Source organism: Carlito syrichta, unplaced genomic scaffold (genome assembly GCF_000164805.1).
Source record: "Carlito syrichta isolate Samal-C Ts95f unplaced genomic scaffold, Tarsius_syrichta-2.0.1 Scaffold303175, whole genome shotgun sequence".
NCBI classification, from domain to species: Eukaryota; Metazoa; Chordata; class Mammalia; order Primates; family Tarsiidae; genus Carlito; species Carlito syrichta.
The window spans coordinates 400,748-410,885 of record NW_007247271.1 but is presented as its reverse complement, the minus strand read 5'-3'; the positions used below and the strand labels follow the sequence as shown (position 1 = coordinate 410,885).

Genomic DNA, 10,138 nt, shown 5'->3' with positions numbered 1-10,138 from the left:
CTCAGCCTTCCAAATAGCTGGAACTACAGGTGCGCGCTACCACGCCCGGCTAATTTTTGACTTATTGTAGAGATGAGGTCTCACCAAGTTGCACGGGTGGGTCTCAAACCCGCTGGCTCAGGCAATCTACTCACCTCGGCCTCCCAAAGTGCTGGGATTACAGGCTGAGCCACCGAGCCCGGTCAACGAGTCATATTAAAAGGTAACATGAAATCTGTATATCTGACTTCTTATAAAGTGAGTTTGTTTCTTGCATTAGGAAACACTAGAGCTAGTACACCTGTAAAGTTCAAGAATAGTGCACATTCTGGGAATGCCATCTCATTTGATTGGAAGGAGTCCTTAGTATCTGAAACTATTCAATTTGCTGTATCTACATGTCAAGAAACGCCAACTGTTAATTATCACCTAAGTCAACTTTAGGTAGCTATATTCCTTTACTACTTAAGAGGATACAAAACTGGAGTACTAATATGGTATTAAAAAAAAATATTTGAGCTGGGCTCGGTGGCTCAGCCTGTAATCCCGCACCTTTGGGAGGCTGAGGTGAGAGGATTGCCTGAGCCCGTGGGCTCGAGACCCACCTGAGCAGCAAGACCTCATCTCTACAATAAATCAAAAAATCAGCCGGGCGTGGTAGCGCATGCCTGTAATTCTGGCTACTCACAAGGCTGAAGCGGAAGGATCGCCGGAGCCCAGCAGGCCGAGGCTGCGGTGGCCGGGAGCGGCCACTGCACTCCAGTCTGGGCGACAAAGTGAGACTCCAACTCAAAAATAAATAAATAAATAAATAAAATAAATAAAAATATTTGGTCTTTGTCTCTGGTTCCTGCCAGAGCTCCTAAAACCCTTGGAATTTCCTGAGTATCTTTTTTTTATTCATAAAGAACCCCTTTGGACTACACCAGTTTATGCTAACAAGGTGACTGCAGGGTGGGCCCTTGGATAGTTTCAAGGGAAAGGCTGGTCAAGTCATAAAGACCCCAAGCACGTAAGACTTTAAGGCCCTACCTTCTAAGCTGCAGGGAGGGAAGGAGTTGCTAGAGACACAGTTCAATCACCAATGGCCAATGATCATGACTATATAATGAAATCTCAACTAAAACTCTGAATCAGGCTGGGCAAGGTGGCCTGTAATTCCAGCACTTGGTAAGGCCGAGGGCGGGAGGAGTGCTGGAGTCCAGGAGTTCAAGACCTGCCCAAGAACATAGCAAGGACTCATCTCTACAAGAAATTAGCCAGATGTGGTGGCACATGCCTGCAGTCCTACCTGCAGGGGTTGAGGCAGAAGGAAGGATTGCCTGAGCACAGGAGGTCGAGGCTATGTTGAGGCATGATTGTGCCACTGCACTCTGGCCTGAGCAACAGAGTGAGATCCGACTAAACAAAACAAAACAAAACAAAACAAATCATCAATGTGCTGGAAGTGGCACACTCAGAAGGGGCATGGAAACTCTGTACCCTCCATTTCAAACTTTTGTCTTATGCATCTCTTTGATTTGGCTATTCCTGAGTTATATCCTTGATAACAAAACTGTAAATCCTAAGTATCAGGCTTTCTTGAGTTCTGTGAATTATGCTAGCAAATTATCAAACCAAAGTTGGGGAAGTCATGGGAACCCCCAAATTTGTAGTCTGCTAGGCAGAAGGTCAGGTAATTGGGAATACCCAATACCTGCAGCTGGTATCTAAAGTGCAGCAATCTTTGGGAATGAGTCATTAATATGTGGGGTCTGTGCAAACTCCAGACAGAACTGAATTCCTGGACATTCAGGTGCTGCCCAAGAACTGTTGGAACAATATAATTAATAACCTCAGAAAGACACCCACATTAAAACCAACTATGCTGGTGCTTAGAGGCTATTTCTGTTTGATCTAATCATTAAATCTACCTCTGTCACCAATTCAGAGCACTGCTTGCAGCTTTTGGCACTAGTCAGAAATCAGGCCCTATGGACAGATCCACAAGTACGTGGTAGAATTTTTGAAAATAGTTATTTAAAGAAAAAAGACTAAACAACTAATTTAACCTGCACCTGCTAAAGAGAACACAGAAGTAAAAAAATATGAAGTAAAAAATGATTTTCTGTAATTAGTAGTTTTAGTTGTGATTTATCATAGTCCCCACAAGAGTCATGAATTACCTAAAGAGTTGATATGCAACTATTCTCTTTGGATAGCAGACATTGTTAGATGACAAGATCTGCCAACTAGCGTTCTCTTCAATATGTACTCCACACGCTAATGGACCCAGGCAATTACAATCCCTCCGGTTTACCAATTTCTGATTTGTCAAACTAAAGTCATAAGAGACAGAGATCTCAAAAAAAAAAAAAGTTAGGCCAACACTCGGTAAGCAGTCCATCATGACTGACTGGTCCATCCCTGCACTGATCTCTCTGTGGCAGAAATACACTCTCCAGTCAGGGGAGAGAAGACTGGTGTTCAGGGTCCTAGATAGGGTCACTGCCCTGCCCAACTCCACAATCTCTGGCCCATCCTTGTGAATGGTGTTCCCTGAAGTTGGACAATCTTGTGGGCCTGCTTCTTCCCTACCCATTGTTCCCCAGTTAGCATTTTCCAACCCTTCCCAGCTAGACCACCAATGGGCATCCTTTCCTGCTGGTCCATAATACCCTACTAACCATCACTCTGCCCTCCCAAAGCCCTGCTTCCCTACATATACTCCTCCCCGACAACTGAACCACCCACCAGACTTTTCCAGAGACTATTGTCTTTAAACTTTTCTTTCATAAAAAGTTAGAAAACACTCAAGCAGAATTCTCCTTACCAAGGACATAAGCTATAACTAACTCTTTTGTGTAACTGACTGAACAAGTGACTAATTATTTCAAAGAAAAACTAATTTGCTGAGAGGAAAAGAACCATGAAAACATTTTTAAAAGTGAACACAGCATTCACCCTATTATTCCTCACGCTTGAATTCCACCTACTAAGAAGACAGAAAATGTTACCACTACCCTCTCCTCAGAGGGCCTGAGACTTCCAGCATGTCCCTGATCTTGCTTCCTAGGGCCCACATTGCTGGTGTCCCAGAACCCTCCCTGTTGTGCTATTCCTAATTTCCACCTTCTGTTTAAAATACACTCACCGGCCGGGTGTAGTGGCAGTGGCTCAAGCCTGTAATCCCCAGCACTTTGGGAGGCCAAGGCGAGAGAATTGCCCGAGCCTGCAGGTTCGAGACCAGCCTGGGCAACATGGTGAGACCTCAACTCTACAATAAAGAAATTTTTAAAAATTAGCCAGGCATGGTAGCACGCACCTGTAGTTCCAGCTACTTGGAAGGCTGAGGCGGAAGGATTGCCGGAGCCTAGCAGGTTAATGCTGGGGTGGCTGCAAGCCTACCTCTGCACTCAATCCTGGGCGGCAAAGTGAGACTCAAACTCAAAAAAATAAAAATGCACTCACTAAGTCATAATTAAATAGATATAAAGCAAGTACTTAATTGAAAGCAAATTTGTTTCACAGCTATAAAAAATAAGAAATGTGTGTCCATTGTGGTTATTTCCACAGAGCTGTTCTGTCTATAGGTACACCTGGGTTTTCCTGTTCAGAATCCAGGGCAGGTCACTGGAAAATGGAAACATATAGTTAAGCATTTTGCATAGGTGTCCTTCTCCAAAGCAGAAGATATCCCTATTAGCATATCTTAAAAACCTGCAATGATAAAACCTCAACTCCTGTTTGAATGCAATTTGGTCACTTTCAGAAATATTTTGAGGAAAAAAGGCCAGCTCTCCTATAAAGTGTCCATATCCTCTACTAAACTAAGGAGCCTCCCATCCCTTTCCTCATTAATAACTTTACTTGCTTCACTATTCAAGTCTCCTCTGAAAGACTATTATGACAAAATGTTTGAGTACAGAAACCAAGAATATAGAATACCAAGCACCAAGGAGTCCATTAAACTCAAACTCTACTGGATGCCTACAATGACTTGTTTGAGAGAGCCAGTATAACTGAGAGAACAGGGATTAGTGCAGAGAAGGCCTGATCCTAATCCTGCAGCTGCCTGTACCTTGTTCTGTAACTTTAAACAAGTTTACTCACCTTTCTCAATTTCTGTTTTCCCACTAACATGATTGCTCTTCAACCTATTTTCGGCCTTAAAACATTGTCTTCAACTGGAATCTTACGGGAAAGCCCAATGTAACAGAACACTACAGTAACTTTTTGCAGAGTGGAGCAGTGGGGGAAATAGAAGGAAAACAGCAATACCTCCTCATCTCTGTCACAAGCATACTCCTGCAATGGCGCCTGAGAGGGCTCCTCAGAGTCTAGCCTGAAATAAGCGTCACACCAGGTATTCTAAGGTTTTACAAGGGTCTTACTTTTTCCTGTTTCTTCCTAAACTGGAGGAAGAATTAACTGCATTCAATATGGTAAATGCTATAACTTGAGACTTGTTCAGAATCAAAATTATTACACATGAACTAACCACATTAGGCAAACACTGCATGGAGTTCAAACCCTTCATGAATGATAGCGAAAAGCTATAACCAAACTCTGCTTCTCGCGCAAAAGGAATCTGCTACTAAAACAAGAGGGGCAAGTCTTTCAATACACTGTCTCCTGGACTAAAAGGCAGTTAGTTAGAAGGGCAATAGCTACAAGATGCTAAACACTCCTTGAAAATGAAAAATCCTACACTTTGCAGTGGTGCTAGCTGCGATTCTTGGTCAAACATCAGATTTGGTCTGAAACCACAGGCCTCAATGATAGAATGACTTCCAAGTCACCATGTCCTGAGGTTGCACCCTCCAGCAGAGCAGGGCAGAACAAAATCAGAGAAGTTTCCCAACGCTATGCAATCTAAGCTTCCATGCTGTAATTCAGCCCCAAACCCAACAACACAGCACAGTTCAAAGGACACTTTTGAGCAAGGCCAAGCCCTTTAAAGAAAGCAAAAGGAGTCATCGACATACCTGCCTTTGCATGCAATCAGGTTAGTATCCAGGTGCAGGGCATAGGTGACTTATTTTGCCACAAGAGGTGCTAATCACCACCTCAACACTGATTTACTGAGCTTCCCTTTCCTGATATATGGTATTTAAAGAAGGTCTCATTTGCACACATCTTAAAGATTTGGCATTTTTCCTTCCTGTCATTTTCTCCTTTCAGCATATCACTACTTCAAAGAACTAGAGTCTGAATCACTTCGAATCTTTTCTCTTATTATTTCAATGCAGTCGGCCTTTTGTATCCATGGGTTCCACATAGGAAGATTTAACTAATCACAGATCAAAAATATTTGGAAAATAAATTAAAAATCATCATACAACAATAAAAAATATATGTTTTAAAAAATACAGTATGTTAACTATGTACATAGCATTTACATTGTATTAGGCATTATAATGGATCTATAAATGCCTCTGGAATAGCTAGAACTACAGGCCTATGCCCCGGCACACTATGGCCTTTTATATAAGGGACTTGAACATTCATGAATTTTGGTATCCATGGGGGTCCAGGAACCAGTGCCCCAGGATACCAAAGAGTTGTAAATTGATATGTTAAATTCTAGTTTGTAATTATTCACTAATTAAGTAGTCAAATTCTGTGGTAATCTCCTTTTTTCTGCTCCAAACAAAAAAGACTCTCCATCAGCTAGAAAGACAGACATAAGAACTAGTAAAAATAGATTTGAATTGAAGGACACTAACTCAATTAACCCTAGTCCATTGTGCAAAGAACTTCAGAACACTATCCCAACATTTAGGGAGAACTGACTTGGTTTACTGGTATCAACATCTGTAAACAGACACAGAGGTAATTGTAAATTATCAAGAGCTGGGGAAACAGGAGTTAACACATAATTACCTTTTTTTTCAATCTAAGTTATCACTTCTTCACCTCAGAAACAACTGGCAGCCGGTAAACAATTAACTCTCCTTACTACAGCACACACAGACTATCCCTGACTACTTCAAGTACCCATTCGACCATTCTGTTTTTCCCTCTCAGTACAGTATTCGATAAACTACCATAAACAGTTTATTATAAAATAGGCTTTGTTAGAAGAATTTGCCCAACTGTAAGCTAATGTTCTACCATTTATAGTAGGCTAGGCTAAGCTATGATGGTTAGGTGTATTAAATGCCTTTTCCACTTATGGCATTTTCAACTTACCATGAGGTTATCAGAGGTAACCCCATTGTAACTTGAGGCATATCGGTTTATCAAAACTGTAGCAAAATCAGATTACCTTTAAGTCATTTAATGCAATGCAAAACCACTTTACCTACAACTCTAGTAGCCAATGGCATCACCTGGCTTTCTAGGTTGCCCACCTGCCAGAAGAGTTTGTTCAAAAGCTCACAAAGTTTAAGAAACAAATCCACCAGTACCCCAAATTAAAGGCCTGCTCAGCTCCAAGAATCCAACTCACTTAAATTTGCAGATTCTTTCCCCACACACAATTAGTGGGCAATGTAGGAGTCAATGGCTTCTCCCTGTGTTCAAGTCCCCTCCTACCCACCCACCTCCTTTCAAAAATTAGAAAAGCCACCAGTCTCTGAACTGGCTGAAGAAATTTCAGCCTACAGGGTATTTTCATACTTGAGTTATAATAAACCATTGAAATGAAGATAGTGGACAGCTTAATAACCCATCAGATAAAGCCTTTTAAACCCAGCATTAGCATACAAGGTCCAAAATCCTTACCCTGGACCAAAGCCAAATTATTTATATATATAAATTCTCTCTTCCTTTGAAACACTCTTTAGCATGAAGGGTGGAGTCTATTGTCTGCCTGCTCCTAGCTGTTCACTTTAGTCATCTGCTTGCTACCTAAAAGACTTTCTGTTCACAGTCAAGTCAGAATTCAGTAATTCAGTACCAGGCTCTACTCCATCACCTTCACTCCCCCCAGGACTGCCCAGAAAGTTCTATTCAAGCTGGTTTTGACAATCCAACTACAAATGCAACTAAAATACTAGAACCTAAAACAGGTGACAAGTTCTCAATTTCTGATTCGTTTTTTCCAAACACTAAAATGTTTTATTTAGCATTTCTAATACTGAGTTTACCACAAAATAGCCCAAGCAACATGTAAGTCTCTCAACTGCCTGGCTCAAAGAGCCAATTCACTCAAAGAACACACTAGTCACTGTTGTGATGTTCAAAAGAAGAAAAAGCATATTCCTTCTGTTGTAGCCCACTGTGACATGGCTCAAGAGGGGTAAATCAAGGAGTCTTCATTGGGTCTCTCAAGTAGACAATCTGGTCAAAGTGAGGCTGAAAATTAACAGACTATTTATTAGAGATGAATGCCCCTTAATAGAAGGCAAAAGTTTATAACCCTTGGTCACATGCCAGCTCAAAGATGTCAACATAGTGGAACTGAGCCCCACAACGGTCATTTATCTAATGTAATCCACTGAATAAAACTGTAGCACCAGCACCTCAGCTGACTGTTATTAGTCATCAGGAGGACCAGACAAGAGTGGAACTAATGCAACATAAACTCTGCCTCCCTACAAAATACAACCTGAAACAGATTCTGATGATCATTTCTGTAGACTGACAGGGGCATATTGTTAATATCTGCTCAGCCAATCCTTCTACTTTAAGTTCATGCAGAAGTAGAAGCAAAGGAGGATTCACATACTGGTACACATTCAGAGTACTTAAGCAATTCAAACTCGCAACATATGAGACAAAATAAGGAAAAAGATGTGCCCTCAATTGAACATCTGAATTTTGAACACATAGCTTCAGATTTATCTGCCAGAAAAGACCCAAGTGACCAGTGTCTCCTCCCCTCCCACTCTCAGTAGAGTGACTTTTCGTAGTATACCAGTCCAATAGTACTTGCAAAAAATAGTAATTGATATGACCCTAGGAAAGGCAATGGAATTAAAAAGGAGCATCACTTTCTACTTCCTTCTCTTTCTGGCTCTTATTCTGCCTACCTATTCTAAGCCCATTTCCACTTCTCTGACCTAGTTTCTCTACTCTCCCCTTTTCTCACTAAAACTGTGGTTATTACTACCCTCCTATCCTTATCCCCCTCCCACCCCACATTGTGCCCCTTTCTTCCCAGTCCCTGGTACTTGCCAAGCTCATTCCAGCTAGTTTTTGCACTTGCAGAAACTACCAGGTTTCTCAGAACCTGGAGGGTTCCTCTCCTTATCTTTGCAGGGCTAGCTCGTTCTTGATATTTAAAATTCAAGTGTCACCTCCTCAGAAAGGGCTTCCTTCACTGCATCAGTCAGATACCTTTCACCACATCACTCCTACTTTCTTCAGTACTTGATATAAATCTGCTTTATTTGCTTAGTTATTATCAGACTCCCTTCCCACCCCACACTCCAAGGTAAGCTACATGAGAGGGTAGACCTTTTGCTCATGTTCACCTTCAAACACCCAGTGCCTAAAATATTGGCTAGCATTTAGTAGCCAGTCAATTGTTGAATGAGTGAATTTCGAACTTTTTATTCATTGGCAAACTAGGTTCCAAAACAATTTAGGTGAGAACAATAAAATTTTGCTGTATTTCTAAACATCTAAGCATGTTGTTACTTGCACAAACGAGGCACTAAATATTCTGTTTCATCAGGCCTAAAGGTCCTGGTAAATGGGATGGGACTTTCTTCCCAGCATTAGAAGAACACTCTGTGGGATGACAATTGTAGCAATATGCATATCAAGCTAAGTTACAGACAGGATTTACGGACACTTTCTAATCAAAGGACTGCTAAAATTGAAGCACGCTGTCTTAAAAAGTTCTTCAAAAAGCAATGTCAGATTCGACAGATTTCCAAAGAATATATAAACACCAAAAGGAAAATCATTACATTTCACGCTGAAATCCACATGACAGGCTAGAGGAGTGCTCCTTGATTTTTTTTTTAATCAACAGCATATCAACAAAGAGACCTTCTTTCCAATCATTCTTTGCTTTCTTCAAAGAATTTTTTCACATTCGTTATTGGTGTGTATTATTCTTTGAAACAAAACTAAACAGATCACATTGTCTCATTTAAGACCACCTATACACAAAGAATCAGCTAAATAAATAAGATGAAAATCAGCACAAGCTGAATGTGTCACTGAAGATTTGTGTGCCACACACAGAGAAAAAGATAAAAGAGCTATTGTCCAATTGTAGAAACAAAAAAGTAATATGGGGTTTTCTGTTCTCTGAAGTGCATCATGAAGAGTGAGTGGAGAGAAACAGAAATCCAGAATTAGCCTAACAATCATTTTGGAAAGAGTTGACATGCAAATTCCTCACACACAAAGTATTTAGAGCGAAAGACCTTGATTCCTGTGCTATGATGCCATTTAGGATTCCTTGCAAGGGCTTTGGAATTCCAGTATTCACAAAAGAAAATACTCGTTATAATTAAGAGCTACCAGGCATAGAGGGGTACTCCCAATGTGTCGGCCTGTATGAAGTACCACAAAGCTTGCAGCTAAAATCTGGGATAGAGGCCGAACACCAAATTCAAAAGAGGTAACCAAGGTCCTAAGTGCCATGAAAGGGGGAAAAGCAAACAAACAACAAACAAACAAAAACAAAAAACCACGACTGCTACTCAGCCACAGAGAGTCAAAGTGGAAGCGAGGGATGTGTGTATGAGGGGAGAATGACGGGTGAGGGGAGTGGGAAAAAAAATCCAATATATTTGTCACCCGTCCCACTTCCTATACAGATACAGGTAAAGCCTTCAGCCCCATTAACTCAGGCACAGATGGTTATCGTGTATAGCAAAGGTGCACAGAAAGGCCTTCAGGTCTGAGCCCCTTAATTCCAGGGCTGTTAATGATTAAAGAGAAGGATGGGGGTGGGGAGGGCGGAGAGAGCAGGAGATTCACCCACCACCTCCCCCTTGGACTCCTACCTCTCAGCGCTTACCCGGGACACAAGACGGAGTCTGCACTCCCTCCAGAGCAGCTCCAACCCCAGATCCCCAGGCCCCGGGTTGAGGGGTGCTGGCGGTGGGGAGGCAGGGACAGTAGGTAAGTTTTCTGAGCCCTGCGGCTGACACGCCACAGGCTTCCCTCACAGCCTCTGCTGCCAAAGGAGCTAGTCCAGACAAGGAGCTGATTTCCACTCCTCTCTCCCACCCCCCCTTCTCGAAGGTACCCAACCCCCGCCCCTTCATCT

General features: G+C 41.9%; 2 protein-coding genes across 3 annotated transcripts in view; one reads left to right on the top strand and one right to left on the bottom strand.

Annotated features, from left to right (window-relative positions):
* DCUN1D3 (defective in cullin neddylation 1 domain containing 3) overlaps positions 1–6,338 on the bottom strand; it is a 36,056-nt gene extending 29,718 nt beyond the window's left edge. The window contains exon 1 of the mRNA XM_008057962.2: positions 6,266–6,338. The gene's annotated coding sequence lies outside the window, so the exon portion shown is untranslated. The remainder of the gene's footprint in view (positions 1–6,265) is intronic.
* LYRM1 (LYR motif containing 1) overlaps positions 1–10,138 on the top strand; it is an 83,184-nt gene that overhangs the window by 47,893 nt on the left and 25,153 nt on the right. The window contains exon 1 of one of the 2 annotated variants that reach the window (XM_021712297.1): positions 9,866–9,990. The exons of the other annotated variant lie outside the window; for it this stretch is intronic. The gene's annotated coding sequence lies outside the window, so the exon portion shown is untranslated. Of the gene's footprint in view, positions 1–9,865; positions 9,991–10,138 lie in introns of those variants that run through there. 2 annotated transcript variants of the gene reach the window in all.